The sequence below is a fragment of the Triturus cristatus genome, chromosome 3_2 (genome assembly GCF_964204655.1).
Source record: "Triturus cristatus chromosome 3_2, aTriCri1.1, whole genome shotgun sequence".
Taxonomy (NCBI): Eukaryota; Metazoa; Chordata; class Amphibia; order Caudata; family Salamandridae; genus Triturus; species Triturus cristatus.
Genome location: NC_140584.1, coordinates 849,217,730 through 849,239,025, shown reverse-complemented (window position 1 = coordinate 849,239,025; position 21,296 = coordinate 849,217,730). Strand labels below are relative to the sequence as shown.

Genomic DNA, 21,296 nt, shown 5'->3' with positions numbered 1-21,296 from the left:
ATGTGGCACACATGCCAGTTAAAGTGAAACAGACAAGGAATTTTCTTAACACAGTTGAAAGGATAATCATTATACAGTCATAGGAACCTAATAAGCACTGGTCTATTGGGGCACATGAAGCTCTTTGGTGAAGTTAGATTGGTTAGATTTGGGGCTTGCATAATTCCTGTGGTTATATTTACCTTGTCCAGTGGGGATTCAGTGGTGTGCCATCCTTATAGTGACTATTATAATGTTGAGAAACTTGATTACGATCTTGCCGGAAAGGGTATGCTGTCAAAAATGTGACGGATATCCTGTCCCCCATATTACAATTCCATTATATCCTATGGAACTTGTAATTTGACAGACAGGATATTCGTCACATTTGTGACTGAGTATTCCATCCACCAAGATCATAATCCGACCTTTAGTCTGTAACCAGATTGGAAACATAGCCTATGCCATCAGGTTGTCTACTGGTGCATCATGTTTCTTCTGCATCATATCATCCTCAAATTATTGTGCTTTTATGAATTATCCCCCCACATTAGGTCTGCATTAGCCATGTCATCTATGCATGTCATTCTAGAGACCTATGCTGGAGGACCGCGGAGGACCGCGGCTACAGATCTATTATTTTTCTCCTCTGTAACCACTAGTTCCTATTGTTCTGATTGTTTTGCTAATCTGGACAATGGTGCGTGACTAAACTCCACCAAGTATTTATCACACCATTGGATTTATTCCTCCATCTGAAAATAAAAACTTTGTGAATTTACTTGAAAGTTTATATTTCATTTCGAGTAGAGTTTCGTGATTGGCTTTTTGACTTGTGATGCTGCCCCTGCTCCAGGTCTTAAGGTAAAATATTGGGGAAGAAAAAAATCACGAAATTCCATGTCTCAAAATTTTGCAGTTATCGTTTTTCTTCTGAAAGTCCAAATACCGATCTGTCGGTCAGTAAGATTGATAAACAGTAATTATTCCTGTCTACCCTTGGCATGCCGGAACACATTTGTAAGAATGGAGAAAAACACTCCCCTAATAAAATTAAAAGAAAAGGCCTTCGAAAAAGGCACATTTGCCTTTTCATGTCTCATCTTTTAACACCAAATAAATAGAAAAATAGTATAAAAATTTGTTATGGCATTTATAAATGAGTCAAATTCTTTATTTTGGTCTAATTTAGACCACAAATACATATTCACATCATAAAACATTACAATAGCTTCAGAATTTAGAAACAATACAATCACATCATAAAAACAGTACATCAGCATTATTTCTCTTCATTTGAATTATGTTTGTTATCTGGTGAGAAATGTCTTCCTGTAGTGCCTTGACTGTCTGCGGTCCGAGAAGTGCCCCTCGTGGGGACATAAAAGCCTAGAAGAATTCACACCCCATGTGTGTAGTGTGTCTACCTGATTAAAAAACAACTGCAAATTTTGTTGTGTGCTGGAGGGAGGTCCGAGAAAAAGGGCATTAGGCAACAGTGCCTAGCTGCCTTACAGAACCTAAAGCAGTTTCTCACCCTTCTAGCAGAGACAAGTTCTAAACTACATCTCTGTACTGAGAAGGACTCATCCGATGTGTCTTACAAGATTACAAAGGAGTGGCAATGCTGTGGACACTCTCACCACAGTTTGACGTTTGCCTCATACGCCATCCCATCAACTATCACACCACATTAGAAGACTTTTTGGGATTAAAGATTCAATCTTCATCAAGAATGAAGCCGGCATTCAAGACTATGCCATTGAAAATTAAATATCCATTGATGTGGAGCATAACTGATGGTCCGGTGTCCAAACTCTTGATGTCTTACTCAATCTCAGAAGACGTCTTGATTCTGTGTAAGAAAATGACTCTATGGCATCGAAGAACCTTAACCCTACATATGCTGTCATCTGAAGTAGAACTTTTCACTAGGTAATCCTCCAGGCATAAATAAACGTGCAAAACTCACATTCCCCATAGGCCACTTCCTAAAGACAGTTGTTGGGGGGAGTGCTTTTCCTCCTGCCAAAGGTACTGTTACCCCTGCGTGGCCATATTTTTCTTCCACAGAGGATGAAAGAAGTTATTTAATATAGCCGGGTAGTCCATAGTCATCGGACAAATACTCTCCAATTTCTACACTCCGATATCATGGGTGGAAGGCCAGGACAACTGTTTGCTGACTCGAATCTTTTGTCTCAGTGCTATGTATTTTTAATACCTTAGTTATCGAAGCATTTAGATCCACTAGGACCAAGTATGATCGATTTCTTCAATGGATGGTTTTTACACCAGTGAATGTCCAAGTTGCCTCACATAAGATCATGAAAAGGTACATGGAGACAAAACATTACCCTCTGTGCTTGAAGTCTCATCCTCAATCATACTCTCAAACTTAAAGCACTCATTTTCACCCCCCTCAGGTACAATAAACTGTATCTGGGTACCTTTACATGGGTTGGGTTTGTGGTACCTTTTCATCTATCATGTAGCAACAAATTCTTCAGTGGTGCTTGGTGGAAATGACATGTATATGAAAGTAGATCACCAATTTGCAGATCACCTTCCTGAGAAAAAGGAGGATTATTAGATGCACATGATCGATTATCTTCTGTTGTCAAACTAAATTGTCAACACAGCTTATTTTGGGAGCGTAGTGACGACTTCTCCAATATTCTACCACAGTTATGATACTATATATTTGTGATTGTTAGATACAATTCTGAATGTGATTCGATTCTGGTTCATGTTCTTTGTATTGCCATGTTACATGCTTAATACATCCATCTCCAGTTCTATATTGATGAGATTTTAGCTCCCTTCACTCTAAGAGCATTTCAATTTTGTCTATATGTACACCATTCTCATTGTGTCATCAACGACTCATGATTGATTCATAACTGAATACTCAAAGAAGGTTACAAAAAAGGTGACCATATTCATGTTTAAACGGAGAATAAGAAGTGTCTAATATTTTAGTTTAGAGAAAGACTTTAGACTTGTGACCTTGGAACTGAATCTATTCTTATTGCTTGATTGTCAAATGTTTCTGATAAAGTGGACCACAGTTTGGTCCTTAAATTCATACTAAGCTTCTGGGATGTCCATTTGCTGTTTTCGTTCTTTTCAGATCCACCCTTGTATATTTTCTGATGGTAAACACTTTTCATCAGATTGTTTGACAAAAATGCTCTCTTTTATTACCTTTATTCAGCTGTTTGATGTATCTGTTGATAATGACTTTCTCAGACTGCACGTAGATAGGATAGAAAAACTGATTAGGCTATCCAGCTTTACTTAATAAAACTACTACACAAGATTGCTTTATCTTTAAGCTCAGGTATTCAGCTATTCAGCTTCTGGTCTTCCATTACTCTCCAGTACTCAATTGTGCTGATTATCTGGGACATACAAAAACATTTATCTTTTTTCTTATGCTTCAGTATATCTTAGTGGGAGTTACAAAATGCTGTCAAGTTCTCTAGCATTAGATCGTTCATGGATTCATTTTCTTTAGTCGTTCTCCATCTTCAAGGTTGGGGCCTCTGGTCAGCAGCTCAGAACACCAATTGGCAAAAAACCCAACATAAAAACAGTCCGTTTATTAGCCAATTCGCATCATTGGAAATGACCCAAACTTCAGCCAATGACCTAGAGGTTCTCTGAACTCCACTCCCCCAAGGATCGCAATAGGTCGGCTTTCTACTACACATTGTGTGTGATCACAGTTTCCACTAAACTTTGCTCATCTTTTTGCTACTGTGACTTCAACTGACAGTTCATATTTTTAAACGTACTGGGATACCTCAACCATTTGAGCAGGTTTTCTTGTAGGATTACTCTCTCTGCCTATTTGTTTGGGGTAGAAATTTATAATCAATCCATCATGTCTGAGACACCAAAGATGGCCCTCTCGCGCCCCAATTGGCTTTTTGCAAGAGTCACCTTCATTCACATAATCCACATCATTAGGAATTTTTTCCTTCATACATACTATAAAATACAAAAGTGCAAAATCCGTCAGAAATCGACCAAAACTCTACTCAACAGAGAAAGTAGAGTCTTTTACAGGCTCAAGAGGAAGTACTATCATAGGATGAGCAATTCTGTCAGACTTCTGTGCTGTCCACCTTGACTGGGGGTGAATGTTTGATTTACTCAGCATTCCGTCCATCATTTGTTGCTGTAGCACTTCTTGCCGTAAGTGGGATGGGTATGCCCAGACGAGGACCTCTTGCTCGCTGTGCCACTGGATTCAAGCTAGCCTGGTTGATGAGGGGTGAAACCCCGAAACCAGTCCTAGGATGCTTGTTTCCGGTCCAGTGAGGGCCTGTCTAGGCCGTTCGGGCTGGACTATTCCCATGAGGAGCAGAATCAAGACTGATTTGCATATGGCTGGGTCCAAACTGGGGTGGCGTAGTGAGCAAAAGAACCAATGGATTTAACCCAGATCTCTTGAATGGAGGTGAATGTTTGATTTACTCAGCATTCCGTCCATTTTATGCTGTAGCACTTTTTGCCCTGAGTGAGATGGTTATGTCCAGACGTGGATCCCTTAATTGCTGTGCCTCTGGTTTCAAGCTAGCCTGGCCGATGAGCGGTGAACCCCCAAAACTGGTCTCAGGATGCTTGTTTCTGGTCCAGGAAGAACCTGGCTTGGCAGTTCGAGCTGGACAGTTCCCATGAGAAGCAGGGTCAAGACTGATTTGCATATAGCTTGGTCCAAACCAGAGTGGCGTAATGAGCAAAGAACGATGGATTTAACCCAGTTCTCTTGACTGGGGGTGAATGTTTGATTTACTCATCATTCCGTACGCTTTGTCAGCCCCTAACATGGGGAAATGTCTGCTTAATGCCTCAGCTGTGGACTACTCTGCTCCAAGGGAACCCTCACCACTCATTAAAGCCATCTGACTCACCCCTTGTTCAAACCCAACGTGCTATTGCCATTGACAATGTGCATTCCATTGCCTTTTCCTCCGCAAGTTCCATGGCTTCCTCAAGATGATCTCAATTCGGACAAGGACAGTTTGATCACGAATGGATCGACTACATAGTAAATACCCTTCCCCTTTTAAGATGACTTGGAACTTCCTCCTGTGAACTCAGCACCTGATGATTTAGCAAAGTTCCACGACCTAATGGAGAGAGTATTCAAGTCCTTTGTACTAACATTGTCAATCCAACAGGAGGATTGTTTTCTGCATGACTTTCGGGACCACCTTTGGTAGGTATTTGGTGCAATTCCCATTTTGGATGGTCATTGAATTGAAAGGAAAAGGACCGTGCACAATACTGCCACTTTTCCTTCTGCTGTGCCTACACTTAAACAGAAATGGTCATCAGAGAATACATGACTTTTTTTGACTTAACATCCACTAGTGGGTTGTGTAATAGTGCAAGCATCTCAAAAATTCTTCACAATCCATCGGCACCCTGAATAATGTTTTTGGATAGTGGGTCTCTGGAAGCCCCCACAACAATCAATGCTGCCACTTCCGTTGACAACCTAGGAATATATGACCAACAGATGTGGAATGATATAGCTCCCTATCTGGAGCTGATACCACAGTATGAGGGAGAACACCAGGATGATTTTCCATGGGGGAGACACCGCATTAGTTGCTATTTGTGACACATCTATGGACATGTCCAGTGTGGGTTTCAGTGAGCTGGGCAGGGCTGCTGCTCTGCTATCCCAGTGCTGGCTCAAATGCATAAATTTCACTTAGAGGTACAGGTTCATATTAAATTTACTCTATGAAGGAGTGACTTTGTTTAGACAACATGCTCCAATATGTCTAAATGGGCAATCAGACTGCACATGGCGGCAATTGGCGGGACCTTGACCTCTAGATGGAGGCGGGGACGACGAACATAGGAGATATGTTTAAAGAATTGCTCCCGTTTGAGGAATTCCACGCAGAATTTTATCTTCCCCCGGTGACACTTTCTACTGCACAGAGCACTCGCAAAAGCACTACGGACACATTGGAAAATGGGCACTACTGAACTTCCTACATCACAAAGTTGCTAATATATAGCACTTTCAGCGGACACTATGAAGACGGTCGCCTGCTTATACAGAGCATTGCAAGCAGACCAGCAACAGCCGCTGAAGAAACTACGGGCCCAGTGGGAGTATGATTTGGGCATTCCTGTTACTGCTAAGGATTGGGATAGTATCCTAGAAAGAACACCCAAGGTGACTAGGAATGTGCGCTTCAAACTCATTGATTACTACGTCCTCCATAGGCCATACTTGATCCCAGAGCGTGTGCGCTGATACTTGCAAGTGGCTGATGCAGCAGGACCTAGGTGCGGAGAGGGAGGAGTACACATCTTAGGCATGTTTTGGAAATGTCCCATACTAACTATATCCTGGGACGAGGTCTTACACATGATCAGTGAGGTTATTGAGAGGGAGGCTCCCTACACCACGGGAGGCTGCTTACTGGGATGGTTTCCTCACATGTCTTAGACAAAGGTCACAACCAAGTTCCAAGATTTAGCATTTATCCTGACCAAACTAGAGAGAGTGAGAAACTGGAAATCTCCAGGGGGTCTCCGGACTCATGTTCGGAAAAAATAAATGATTAAATGGGTGGGGTGAGAGGGAAGGGTATTCCTAAGAGAAGCTGAAGAGGCATAGGAAAGATTGAAGTGGCCAGAGTCTGGGAAATCCTAGAGGACAATCTCTCCAATCCTGAGACACACATCCGCGGGGTCGCCTGCAGGATCACCATGATCACTCTTAAGTAGTTCCATACTGGCTACCATGCCCTGCATTGCGCACCCCTTGACGGGAATTAACGCTTGATAGTCTATGGTTCATGTCTCCCTGCCCGACATGTGGGAGCCCTATCCCTGACCACGCTGATTAAGTTTACCTGGGGAATGCTGTACTGACTCATGGGGGGGGCGGGGGGGGGGGGAGTTGCTTGGGCACTATTTGTTTTCCAATGAACAGAGGCATGGCAAATGAAACAATTGTATTGTTTGTAGGCAAACCAATGAAATCGGTTTCTGTTTTTTAAAAGGGCACTTAATATACAGGTATTGTCGTGTATCATTTCCAGCAAATACGTTGTAGATCTAATCTATTGGGGATATAACCTAGAGTTCTTTGAGAGACCTCAATGCACCCCACCTCATTGGTAGCATCATCTCCGATTCTACAGCTGCAAGCAGAGATCCTATCAATTATATAAAGGGGGGCTCTCAAACCGGTCCACCGAAACAGGATCAAAGTCAAGATTTTGCCCTATAAAGATGTCTTAATAGTGGTGTTCAGTTTTCAGCCTGTCATCTGTACGGATTTCTTAAAAGTAATCATTCTAAATGGTTGCTCTGCTAGACATTGTCCTGCTTTATCAGATTGGAGAATATGACATTACCAGATTTGTAGGGCTTGTACTTCCATCAAAAGTATCTGTTTTCAAGTACCAGGCTGCCACTACCAGCTTCAAGCTCTCCCCTTCAGCCTGAAGTCCACACCGCACTAATTTATGAAGTGCATAGCACTGTATGCGGCTTCCCTTTGGTGCCAACTTGGATCCGGAGAATTTTAATAGACGTTCCAGTGTGCTCTGGTAATTGGTGTCATGCGGCTTTGTTTCTGATCTATCCTGCCCCAGAAGTGACATCGTCCCACTGTATCACCTACGTGTGCGGACTTCAGTTCCTTTCTTTCTACACCTTCTGACTCTGATCCAGAGCTCTATTGAACCCTGTCAGTCTGACCGTTTTTTCTTTCCCTCTGATTTTTTCCAGTTTGCAAGGGATCTGTGCCCTCGCAAAAACCACAGGGTTTAAACCTTGCAAGGACTGCAACTAACAGATGTCATTAACAGACACCCATGATATCTGCATCTGGTGCCTCAGTTCCAGACAGAACTCTGCTTTGTGTATATGCTGCTTGGAAATGAATAAAAAGGACATCCCCAACCACACAGCCAAACGTCTTGTCACAAAACTTTATAGGAAGTCCAAGAGGTCCTGAGGTTGAAAGAGGACATGCTCTTATTCCCAGGACCAATCTTGTGTTTGCTCATCTTCAAAGTCCAGGAGTTCAGGTAAGTCCAGGAAATCAAAATAGCATAAGTCGAATAATGGGTCTCCTTTATCCTGACATCCCACTGTCCACCGAGTCTTCCAAGCTGCGCCAGACCCAAATCCTATCGTATTATTGGACTGAGCAACTCTGTTTCCACCTCTCCAGAGGCCGCAAATGACACACCTGTAATCTTTTTTTAGACTCAAAAACCTTCCTACCCCGTTCTGACTATTATGATGATGGTGTTGACCCTTATGACGAAGAAAAGCTGTTTTTGGATCCGTAGGATGCCTGTGGGCTGGACACTTTTCCAGACATTTGTCTTTCCTCCCCTAACTTGATTATGGCAACAGAACAGTCTGCCCCCTTGGCAACAGTAATTACGAGGGCAACAGAAGTTTTGGACCTCACCCTGCCCACAACAGATGTGAAAACAAATGTATTGACTAAGGTGCTCCACCTATGCCAAACGAGCCAATAACCTCTGCTTCTTTTCAATGAGGCTCTTACTGATGTGCTGTTGGACACCTTGGCAAAGCTGGGTCCTGCCCCTTGTTAGAGTACATGGCACACACATGATGCAGGACTGAAAGTAATAAACAATCCATACAAGGCAAAGCACCTGGTGGTTAGAAGACAGTAAACATAAAGAATATTTACTAGTGCAAATCCACATCTAGTTAAGCAAATTGCCCCAGCCATTTCCCCCTCACCCGTCCATGTTTCTGGGGACAGCCGCGGGCTTAAAGGACCACACGCTCCTACTGCGCACACCAATTTACACTGTCTCCACCTTGACAGGGCAGGCGATCCAGGAGTCATCCATCGTGCTGCGATGTCCCTTTTTGCCACCAGAAAAGCCATAGCCAGGAATGCCATCTCAGCCCTTGTTCTCCCGGAGCATTCAAACACCCAAGGAAAACCAACAAGGGAGAAACGGGAACCTCCCATCCTAGCACCTCTAAAAACTCCCAGGTCACCATTGTCCAGTACTGGAGCACCATAAATGCAGGTCCACACCATATGGTAAAAATCTGCTTGATCCAAGGACATGCGGAAGTGTGGCCTAAACCGCAGAGGAGGTGGTAAGCTCACAAGGGGCCATCAGGGCATCCTTGTCTACGGGGCCCATCCAACCCTTCCAGCAAGTCCTCAAATGGTCCAGTGAACTGGGCAAGTTGACAATGAGTGTGCGATAGATTTGAGAAATCCGGCCCAAGTGCCCCATTAGCTTACCATCCAGGAGAATGAACTCCAGGAGAGTAAGAGTGGTGGATTTCTTCCCAGCTGTCCCAGATGATATAGAGCCATGCCTGCTACGTCTCATCACGGATGGCCAGGACACAAAGTAGTACTCCACTCGCTCAGGTCTGGATACAACCAGCTGTCTGGGTAGGGCAGTTGGAATGAGCATGGTGCTTCAGCACACAGCTAGATTCACAGCACGGGCTTCTCATCTTACATCCAAAAATCCTTAATGGACATATCCTTTGGTTCTAGAATATTTGGAACAAATTCGGCCTTAGAAAGATTTATGTAGAGCAAAGCTATTGCTTGCTTTCTAGGCCTAGCTCTGCTGTTCCACAGTACTCCCAACAAACTCTTCCCCTTTCGGGGAATCTGTAGGGGATTCCAGCAGAGACTGCGTCAATATGTCTCATTATTATAAAGAAATAATGGTCCTGGACCAATTATTCAAGGAAGAGTTAGATTAACAGAATTAACAACTTATTTGAGCTTACATTAATCAGCTCCCAAGCGTCTGTAAATCGTGAAAATAAATGTGCAGAAAAAAACACTAAGTATTATTACAATATATTTATTTAGTCATTTAAAGGAACAATCATTAGAGGGTCAAGAAGATAGGAAAATTTTCTAGGGAACGTGTAAGGAGGAGTGCTCAAGTGTATATATAGGAGTCAAGAGAGCTCAAAATGTGTAGAAAAGTGAAAGGTATATATTTATAAGACTGTACAAAACTGATAATAAACAGTTAGATGCAACCTGGCCATATGCAAATTATTAATTTGAATTTGTAAGGAGAGTTTCCTTAAGGCTGTAAACGGTAATGGGGAAGGGGAAATTGGTCCAGGTGCGTCAATATGTCTCAGCATCAACCATTCTCCCAACCCTCTCAAGGTAAAAGTCGGGTCAACAGTGTCCAAGCCCCCTACGGCAATGTACTACTCAAATCCAGCTCAACATCCTGCGGCTGCCATGAAGCAGATGTGATTTACCCCTCTGCAGCATAGAAATGCCCGGTGGGAGGCTGCACCACCTTTTACCTACCCGTGTGGAGGAGCATCACATCTGACTAATGGATACTCCAGATTGTGCAACATGGTTCCTCCCTACCCTTTCAGTAACATCCTCCTGACCATCCTGATGTGCTACTCACATCGCAAAACCACCCGGAGGACTACTTGTCCATGCTCCGAGGAGAAGTTCAAGCTCTCTTGGCCATAGGGCTGCAGCAGAGATTGGGACTGGCTGTTATCCCCTTTACTTCATGATGCTGAAAAAGGATGGAGGTCTCCATCCTATCCTCCATCTGTGCCCTTTGAGCTTCATTCTCCAGAAGGACAAACTCAGAATGCTCACCTTGGCCCAAATTCTGTCTGCCATGGATCCTGGAGACTAGATGGTGGCATTGGATTTGCAGGATGCCTGTTTCCACATCCCCACTTTGTAATCCCACGAACTCTACCTGCGGTTCCAAGAAGGTGAAGATTGCTTTCTGATGGATACATCTGCCAGTGGATTCCTCACCTTGTGAATATCCCCTGCGCCAGCATTCCACGGAACTTTTCTTCCCCAGCATTCCACGTCGACGTGGGCGACGTCATAATACATCGGCTCCGTATGACGTCCGTATGACGTCACCGGAGCCATAAGAGGCCCACGTCGACGTGATGACGTCAGTTCCCTTTTTTCCGCGCCGTCGACGCGCAACTTCGACGAGGAAGTCGGGCCCTGCAGGGAATGCGGAGGCCTGATGTCCATGACTGATCCGCATCAGAACTGTTTATGGTGTCTTTCCTCTGATCATGACATGGAAGAGTGCGGGTGCTGTAGGAGCATGAATCCTAAAGCGCTGAAGGAGAGGAAGACCAAACTCTTCATGAAGAAGATCGGTGAGGAGAAGAGGGGGAGAAAAAAGGAGAAATCCAGGCGAGAGTCATCGACTTCGAGGTCGTCGAAGTCGAAGAAGCACCACAAGAAGAGGAAGCATTCTTCTCGACGTCGGTCCTCGAAGTCTAGGAGGTCGAGGTCGGCTTCGCCCCGTCGACGTCGGAGCAAGGCCTTGTCCCCTTCGCCTTCTCCTGATAAGTCTCCGAAGTCTCCCTCGCCGAAGCGGGCTCCAGCTCGTTCCCCGACGCCGTCACCGGCACCGTCCAAGGCTTCGACTCCGGGTCGAGTGGAATCTGATGTTCATTTGGATGAGCAGGAGCAGGAGGAGGCTGTTCCGGTGCCTGATGACTCTGCGGCTCCGGTGGATGATTCTGAGGAGCCGACGCCGGTGACTCCACAAGGGGATACAGGGACGGTCCCTTATCCCCAATTCCCGGCTCCAGGTACGGATCCTTCGGGATTTCTGAATGCCATGTATGGTATTTTTCAGAAGGCATCCTTCCCATCCGGAGCACCAGCTGGTCCCGTGGGTCCGATGGCGTTTACACTGGGAGTGCCGCAGCAATACGCTCAGGCACCCTTTCTGCCCTTTATGCCGATGGCGCCTTCTTGGCAGTTTCCGGCGCCGGTTGGGGATCCGATTCGACCTCGGATGGACCGTCCATCTTCGGAGCCTTCTTCGACGCCGAGGCCGACTCCATCGGCGCCGCGTCCGGCGCCGCCGACTCCACCTATGGCGCCTCCGACGCCGGTGTCTTTGGCTCCACCGACGCCGCGTACGACGTCGGCTCCCCGGATCCGATCGAGGCGGGAGTCCCAAAGGGTATTGGAGGAAGGAAGATATCGGGCAGAGGTGGAAGAAGGTGAAGTCGACTCTTCTTCGGATGAGTTTGAAGGAATAGAGGAAGCAAGTGGTTTGGATACCACCCCAGAGTGGGAGCATGCTTCTGCAAGGTCTTCTCCTCCACAGGAATTGGCTCCCTACCATGTCGTGATCAAGAAGGCCGCGGAGTGGTTAGATCTGCAGCTGCCCTCTGTGGAGTACAAATCCAACCTTCTTACAGAGGTGTTGCACTCTCCGACGTCAGCTTCGGAGCCTTTGTTACCTTTCAATGAGGCTCTCTTGGAACTAGTGTTGGAGGTGTGGAAGAAGCCTCTATCAGCTCCGGCGGTTTGCAGACAGGTGGCAAGGAGGTACAGGGTTGCACCAGGAGACCCGGATTTTTTATCCGCGCATCCTTCTCCGGAGAGCCTAGTGGTGCAGGCTTCATGTTCTAAACATGCTTCGGGTGCTTTCCCCCAATCTCCTGCTGATAGGGAGTCAAAGAAAGTTGATCAGGCGGCCAAAAAGACTTTCTCCTCAGGAAGTATGGCGTTGAAGTCATCAAATGCCACATGCTTGCTGGGGCGTTATGTTCATGCCCTGATGGACTCTATAAAAACTTTGGCCCCTAAGTTACCTTAGGGGGATAAGTCGTCCTTCTTGGAGGTTGTTGCGGACACTCAGGCAGCTGCCAGGCAGGTGATCCAGTCTGGGCTGGATACGGCGGACTCGGTGGCGAGGATTATGGGGTCGTCCATTGCTGCAAGGAGACAGGCTTAGCTCCGTTCTTCAGGTTTTTCAGCAGATGTCCAGGCCACGCTGGTAGATCTGCCTTTTGACGGACAGAAGTTGTTTGGGGAGAAGGCAGATTCTGCCCTTCAACGTTTTAAGGACAGTAGGTTGACGGCGAAGTCCTTGGGTCTGCAGGCTCCTGCTAAGGGTTCAACATTCCGAAAGGCTAGGGGATTCGGATGATCATCTTTTCGTTCCTTCCGTCAACCCCAGCAGCAGCAGCAACAACAACAGCAGAATCCCCTCTATCGCTCCTATAGAGGGAAGCAAAGGGGTCGGAGAGGTTCCGGTCGCAACCCTTCTTCCTCCTCCTCCTCTGCTCCAAATGAGGCTTCAGGGAAGCAGCCCTAGATCCCCCATCCCGGATCATGTAAGACCTGTGAGGGGTCGGGTGTCCTACTTTCTACGGGGTTGGAAATCTGTTACAACCGACCTTTGGGTTTTGAACCTCGTGGAGACTGGGTACGCCCTTCCCTTTCGGGAGTTTCCTCCCCCTTACCCTCCTTGCCAAGGTTATTGCTCAGAAGACCATCTGCTTCTCCTGCAGAAAGAAGTTCTAGCCTTGCTTCAAAAGGGTGCGATAGAGGTGGTTCCGGAGCAGGAAAGGGGTCAGGGATGCTACTCCCGGTATTTTCTGATCCCCAAAAAGGACGGCAGATTGCATCCGATTCTGGACCTCAGAATCTTGAACTTTTACCTGAAACAGGAGAAGTTCAAGATGCTGACCCTTGCGCAGGTCCTTCAAGCGTTGCAGCAAGGAGACTGGATGGTGTCGCTCGACTTGCAGGACGCGTACTTTCATGTCCCAATCCTGAAGTCGCACAGGAAGTATCTCCGTTTTACGGTTGGGTCGCAACATTATCAGTTTGCGGTCCTCCCATTTGGTCTTACTACCGCACCTTGATTCTTCACAAAGGTGATGGCAGTGGTGGCTGCTCATCTCAGGAGGTCGGGGATTCCGGTTTTCCCCTACCTGGACGACTGGCTTCTGAAGGCAGAGTCCCCAGAGATGGTGCAGCGTCATCTGCAGGTGACAACTCAGCTGTTGTTCGACTTGGGTTTTTCGATCAATGTGCCCAAATCTCACCTGGTGCCCTTTCAACGCAACCTGTTCATAGGGGCGGTACTGGACACTACTGTGTGTCGAGCATTCCCTCCTCCTCAAAGGATTCTCGACATTCAGGAAATGGTCCCTTTATTCCACAATGGAGCGGTTGTTCCAGTTCCGAAGGTTCTTAGCCTGCTCGGTCTGTTCGCCTCCTGCATTCTGTTGGTCAACCATGCACGCTGGCACATGAGGGCGCTCCAGTGCTGCCTCCGCAGGCAGTGGTATCAGCACAACGGGGATCTCGGGGAGTCGATCAGGATCTCCAGAGAAGCTGCAGCGGATCTATCTTGGTGGAGCGTGGAGGGCAATCTGTCCCAAGGACACCAAGGTCTCCATCGGTGGCCACAGTGATAACGGATGCCTTCACCCTAGGGTGGGGTGCTCATCTGGGGGATCTGGAGATCAAGGGTCTTTGGTCTCCAGAGGAAAGGTTGCTTCATATCAACCTTCTGGAATTGCGGGCGATTCGTTTGGCACTCAAGGCCTTCCTCCCTTCCCTTCGCGGTCAGTCGATTCAAGTCCTGACGGACAACACGACCGCGATGTGGTATGTCAACAAGCAGGGAGGAGTAGGGTCTCTTTGTCTGTGCAGAGAGGCCCTGCGTTTATGGTCCTGGGCTCAGGACCATCAGGTTTGGCTGATGGCAAATCATCTGGCCAGGGTACTGAACGTGCGTGCGGACAATCTCAGTCGGCAGTTCTCCGCCGATCACGAGTGGAGGCTCCATCCGGAGGTGGTTCGTCACGTCTTTCGGACGTGGGGAACCCCTCGAGTGGACCTGTTCGCCACCCGCGAGAACGCGCACTGCCCGTCATTCTGCAGTCTCCAGTTTCCGATGCAGGGGGCGTTGGGGAACGCGTTTCAGTTGAGTTGGGACTCACACCTCCTTTACGCGTTTCCTCCCATACCCTTGATTCCTCGGGTTCTGAGGAAGATTCGCCAAGACCGGGCCCAAGTTATTTTGGTCGCCCGAATTGGCCAAGAAGGGTGTGGTATACAGATCTTCTCCACCTCTCCTCGTGCCCTCCGCTCCGTCTCCCTCTGAGGGCAGACCTCCTCTCGCAGTCGGAGGGGCAGGTTCTACACCCCCACCTCCAGAGCTTACACCTTCATGCCTGGAGATTGAACGGGGCAACCTGAATTCTTTCTCTCTCCCATCTGATGTGGTGGATGTTATTTTTTCGGCCAGGCGACACTCCACCAAGTCCATTTACTCCTACAGGTGGTCCAAGTTTGTTAAATGGTGTGGAGAGAGATCCATTGACCCTTTGAAAGCCCATCTTTCTGAGGTGCTCCAGTTTGCCCTTTCCTTGGCTCAGCAGGGCTGTGCTGTGGCCACGGTCAAGGGCTATCTTTCGGCCTTGTCGGCTTTTCTATGCCTTCCGGATCAACCGTCGCTATTTAAATTTCCGGTTGTTCTGAGGTTCATCAAGGGCCTTACAAACATGTTTCCTCCCACTCCTTTTGTAATGCCACAGTGGGATCTTAAACTTGTTTTGACCTTTCTGATGGGGTCTCCTTTTGAGCCTCTACATAGCTGTCCGTTGAGGCTGTTGTCCTTTAACCCCTTCGCCTCGGCGCGAATTCCGCCGCAGCGCTGGGGGGGTTTGGGGGCAGCACGGTGGCGCGGTGCTCATGACGGAACCGTGCCGTCATGAGTCACGGGCGAGCTGTGCTCATGACGGCGTGGTTCCGTCACGACTCCGCCCACTCTCTAATTCGCCCGCACAGGCGGGGAATTCGAGCCGCGTGGGAGGAGCGGCCGCTCCATGACGGAACCACGCCGTCATGAGCACACGGTGCCCGTGGCTCATGACGGCATGGTTCCGTCAAGGGCACACAAGGGGTTAAGGTGGTTTTTCTTGTAGCCATAACCTCGGCAAGGAGGGTGAGTGAGCTTCAAGCTCTTAGTTCCAAACCTCCTTTTCTTACCTTACATGCTGAACGGATGGTTCTCAGGACCAGGGCTGCCTTCCTCCCAAAAGTTGTTACTCCTTTCCATTTGGGGCAGTCTATTACCCTCCCTGTTTTCTATCCACCCCCTCATCCTTCTAAAGAGGAGGAAAGACTCCATCGTCTGGACCCAAAGAGAGCTGTCGGCTTTTACTTGGACAGGACTAAAGACTTTCGCCTTGATGATCAACTTTTCGTTGGCTACGTTGGTCATTCAAAGGGTAGAGCGGTGCACAAGCGCACATTGGCAAGGTAGATTGTCCTTACATCAAGATCTGCTACGCCCTGGTTGGTAAGACTCCTCCTGAGGGTATTCGTGCTCACTCTATTAGAGCTAAGTCTTCAACATCTGCTCTGGCCCGGGGTGTTCCTGTGGCAGATATTTGTAAAGCCGCGACTAGGGCCTCCCTCCATACTTTCGCAAAGCATTATTGCTTGGATTCTGAGATGAGGAGGGAGGGCCACTTTGCGCGCTCGGTCCTGCAAGACTTTTTGGTTTAGGAAGGTGGACACCCTCCTCCGGGAGTGGGGACTGCTGTGGGAATCTATTCACAAGGTGAGGAATCCACTGGCAGATGTATCCATCAGAAGAACAAGTTACTTACCTTCGGTAACGCTTTTTCTGGTGGATACAGTATCTGCCTGTGGATTCCTCACTGGCCCACCCGCCTCCCCGTTGTCCACCTTCGTATGCCATAGGATAAGTCTTGTTTGTGATGCTTGTACATTTGTTGGAAATGCTTGTTCATTTGGCATCTTTCTCCTTTATATACTGTGTATATGTGTTGGAGTGTTTTATACTGTGTATTCTTTGAGTTTGTCGTTGGTTCACCTGTTCGCCTCGAAGGCACGGCAGAAAAAATGGGTGGAACTAACGTCATCACGCCGACGTGGGCCTCTTATGGCTCCGGTGACGTCATACGGAGTCGCGAGCAGAGCCGATGTATTATGACGTCGCCCACGTCGACGTGGAATGCTGGGGAAGAAAATTTCCGTAGAATGCTGGCGCAGGGGATATTCACAAGGTGAGGAATCCACAGGCAGATACTGTATCCACCAGAAAAAGCGTTACCGAAGGTAAGTAACTTGTTCTTCAGTTCTCTGTGCCCCCTTTAGCCTAACCATTCACATCAGGTATTCACAAAGGTGATGGTGGTTTTTGCAGCTCAACTGCAAAGGTTGGGAATACCAGACTTCCCATACCTTGATGACTGGCTACTGAAGGCAGGCTCACCTTAAGCAGTTGTAAGTCACCTCCAGATGACGGCCTATATTCTGACATTGGGCTTTTATGTCAATTTGCATAGTTACTCTGGACTCCTTCACAACGCTTTCCCTGCTTTGGAGCCATCCTGGACATGGTGCTTTTCCACGCCTTTCCTCTGTCTCAACTAGTCCAGGGCTTTCGGGCTACGATTAAGAATTTTCAACCTTGACCTAGGTCTTAGTGAAAGCGGCTCTGAGGCTTTGTGGCCTCTTGGCCCCCTACATTCTTCTTGTGGACCATGCCAGATGGCACATGTGGGCTTTGCAGTGGGATCTCAGTGGTCGCAGCAAGAAAGCGTAAATAACAGCCTGTAAAGTAGTTGAATGAGACTGTGAAAGACCTGCAATGGTGGCTACTAAATCACAACCGAATCAATAACGAACCCTCTGTAGGAGAGTAGGGTCTGCTTTCTATGTTCACCCCCACTTTTTGCTTTTGCTTTACTGGTTTTCGACTTAGATGTGGCTGTGGGCCTGCTAACCAGACCCACAGCCCTGCTGTTCTCTCTCTAAATTGATACTATGTACTTTAGGTGCATAACCCATTGGAATAGGATCACCTTATTGGCCCCTGTACAGTGTACCCTAGGTACCCAGGGCATAGGTGTACCCTAGGCCTACCAGGGGCTGCAGCATGTATTATGCCACCCCTGGCCTGGCCTTCCATTATGACACAACTGGCTGATCACTCAGCTGGGGCAAGGTCGTGTAATCACCCCTTGCTTAGGTGTAGTATTCCTATACCTAACTTACATATAGACACATGTGTACCTATCAGCCACTCCTATGGCATGCCTTAACAATCCTGGAGGCAGAGTGCTTGGTAACATGTGAGATGGTGCTCTAGCATGAGCTGAGCCTGTCTGCAGCTTTCGGAACCATGTCCTTATAGCTGTTCTATGATATAGCCTACCATATACTCTTAAAGTACCTTATAATCTTAAACGGTTATGGTAACTATGGTTTGGCTTTATCGAAACATGTCGTGTAAGGTGTCTAACACTTTGGAATAATACCCCCATCCCATTTCTGGGGATGAGGATATTATCCCTCCCTTCTAGAGGGAGAAGACATGTTGTAACCTACTTACCCGGTTAAAGTTAACCAGAGCCCCAGCATCACAAAATGGATGCTGCTGCCACAGACACGAGTCTGACCTCCTGCTGCTGGGAGTGATCCCAGCAAGGGAGGCTTGGACAATAGGTTTCCTGCCTTGGGAGGTGCGAGCACCACCCCAGACAGGCCTTAGTGTATTGGGGCAGGGAGGGATGAATAGAATGAGACATGCCTGGGGCACACAAGGTGTCCCGTGCATAGTCCAGTTCAAACCGGTGCTGGGGCACTCCAGCCCCAGTCCTGGCGCGAAACTGGACAAAGGGAAGGGGGTGTAACCACCCCCCTCCCAGGTCCCACCCATAAGGCGTGACCTAGCAGGTATCCCAGCCCCCCAGATTAGTATAAGAGTGGGAGTTGGGCCTCAAGACTTTAGATTATCCTGAACCTGCAACTTGAACAGAAACTCTGGACCTTCGACATTCGACGAAAGAAGAAGACTGAAGAATCTCCCTTGTGGCCAAGGAGTGGCTACCCTGTGCAAACAGGCACCATCAAGAGACTACCCTTTGCTTTGCTAAAGTTCTACGAGGGACCGACTGCAGAGCCCGACCAGAGCCTTGACTTCCAGACTTCTCCGACCCTGATCCACAGCCGAGCTGAGATCCGTGGAGGCGACGAGAGACGTGGGACCGGATACCTGGGAAAAGTGGCTAGTATCTTCACGCGCAGCTTCTGAGGCACCCTCGAAGTTGTGCACCGGGGATTGAGAAGCCCCAACCCCAAGCACCATCTGCACCGAAGATCAGCCCCCCACACTCCACGAGTCTTGCGTGGGGCCCTTCTGCATTTTCCTGCTTGCCGCGTCTGTCCGGTTGCTTGCCCGCTGGCTAGTGGCCTTTGAGACGACGCACCCTGAAATCTTCAGCGCTGGTTTGGCTCCTCCAGACTGGCTCCCGCTTCTCTGCAAAGAAGCACCCCAGACCTTCCTGGTCTGCACCCGAAGCAAGTCCTCCGTTCTTCGTGGGTTCCGCTTGCCAAGGCTTGGTGAGTCCTAGTCCAACTTCGACGCCGCCGACAGCAAGAGCCTTCGTGGGACAGCTCGCCTCCTGGTCCTGGTCGTCCTCGACGTTCCCTGGTCCTCGTGGCTGCTGCGACAAGCTTCACCTTCACCTGCAATCTTCACAACATCGCCTGGTTCCTTCCTGGTTCCAAGTGGTCACTGGCTAGTGACCTTGACTCTGTCCCTTCTGCTTGCAGGTCTCCTCTCTTCTTGATCCCAGCCTTGGGATCCACCGGACACTCTTCACTGACTGCCTGTCAGCAACTTTCCTTCAGGCATCCATAGAAGTCCACGACGAAACCCGACGCAAGTTCACACCTATGCACCCGCAGCCTGTGGGCTAGGTAACTTGGGTACCTCGGTGCTCACAAGGGTATTGACTATCCTAGGGTCTAGTTTCCGAGTCTCGACTTTCTAGCTATACCAGAAGTGTCCTAAAACTGTTTATTTCTAACTGCTAGTAATTCTATCGACTTTTACGCATTACGGGTGAGTGTTTCCACTCTGCACCTGAATCCTGTGGGCCTCCCACTTCCTAACTGTTGCTAGTGTAGTGTAGCCCCAGCGATTCCTTAGGCCTAGGCCTATCCTATTTCCGTGACAGTGGTCCTTATACCACTTACTTAGTATATGGTTTGCGTGGCCCCTAGGGCCTAACTGTATTACTTACCTGTGTGACTTAATGTATGCTTGAATAAGACTGTGTTGTACTTACCTCTAATCTCATAAAGAGTGCTGAGGGTTTGACTAGAATAAATACACTTTATTTTATATATATATCTGTTGTGGTGTCCTTTCATTTGGTATTCAAGGGATTTTATATGGTATCACAGCTGGCTTCACATGCCATTCAGAGTTTAGCCTAAGACTGCTCTTGTCCATGCTACCACTAGGATAGCTGGTCTATAAGGTTGACTTTACAACCAATCACCATAAGGGTATTTGGACTGATATAAGGTGTATACTAGAACTAGTGACCTCATACATCAGGCCAACTTCTCACACCCTCTCCCCACCCCACCTAGAGCTAATGTTTTTCATTGTTGCTAGGTTGAAGAGGCTACATGGGAGAGGCAGAGATCAGAGGACTCCGGTCTCCAGTGGAGACTCACTCCATATTAAACTGCTGGAGTTGCGAGAGATTCGCCTGGCACTGAAGTCGTTCCTCCCGATTATCAAGGGGGAACGGGTATAGGTATTCACAGACAACACGACTGCCAAGTGGTATTGCAACAAACAGGTTGGAGTGAGGTTGGGGTTATCTTTCAGCCCTCTTAGTTCTGCTAGATCAACCATTCCTTTTTAAGCCACCTGCTGTGAAACATTTCTTGAAAGGCTCCCTTTGAATGGAACAAAAATCAACAATGATGGGGGGAATAGACCACTTGTCCGGTGTACCAGGGTCTCATTTAACGTGGATGCTTGTCGTTAAAAATCCCTCATATACGTACACAAGTATTGGGCGGTATATGTTGGTTCTCCGCCTTCGTGTATCGTAATAGCATGATCATTGGGCTTTTTTTTGTCCAAATGCTTGCCTCCCCATGGAGGAAGACCAACTGGTTCTACAGTAGTGGTCAGAGAGATAAAAAGAGGGTGTGCTCGTGCTCAGTGAAAAGTGATTTTGAAGATAAAATACCCGGTTGTCAAAACTCGTTTCCTTTATTCTTGAGATATGACTTTGGGAAATTAAAATCGTGAACGTGCATATGAAAACCTGGTTATTGGTCTAATGCACTGTCAATAATCTAATAAGGTCTGGTCTACATGTTTCAGCCTCGTGCAGAGTCTAGAGGCTTTCGTCAGGACCAAAGTTGTTTAGGGGAGCTTTACTGGGCTCACCTAGTGAATTCTGGGGGCGGTTATTGTGTACTCACCACCCTCGGTGTAAGGAGTCAGATCTCTTAGTACCTGTTCCTTTTTTTTGAATTAGGACATCTTTCTTCAGGATGTCAGTCAGATGGTAGTAAACCTCTTGCGGTGTTTTCTTTATCCTGAGAACTCCTGATTCCGGACCCTCCATGCCAAACCAAACTGAAGCACTGACTCCATCATGAAGCACCGGTA

At 47.7% G+C, this 21,296-nt stretch overlaps 1 protein-coding gene across 4 annotated transcripts in view; it reads left to right on the top strand.

Moving 5' to 3' along the window:
* SPAG5 (sperm associated antigen 5) overlaps window positions 1-21,296 on the top strand; it is a 577,046-nt gene that overhangs the window by 522,991 nt on the left and 32,759 nt on the right. The gene's annotated exons all lie outside the window — the stretch shown is intronic.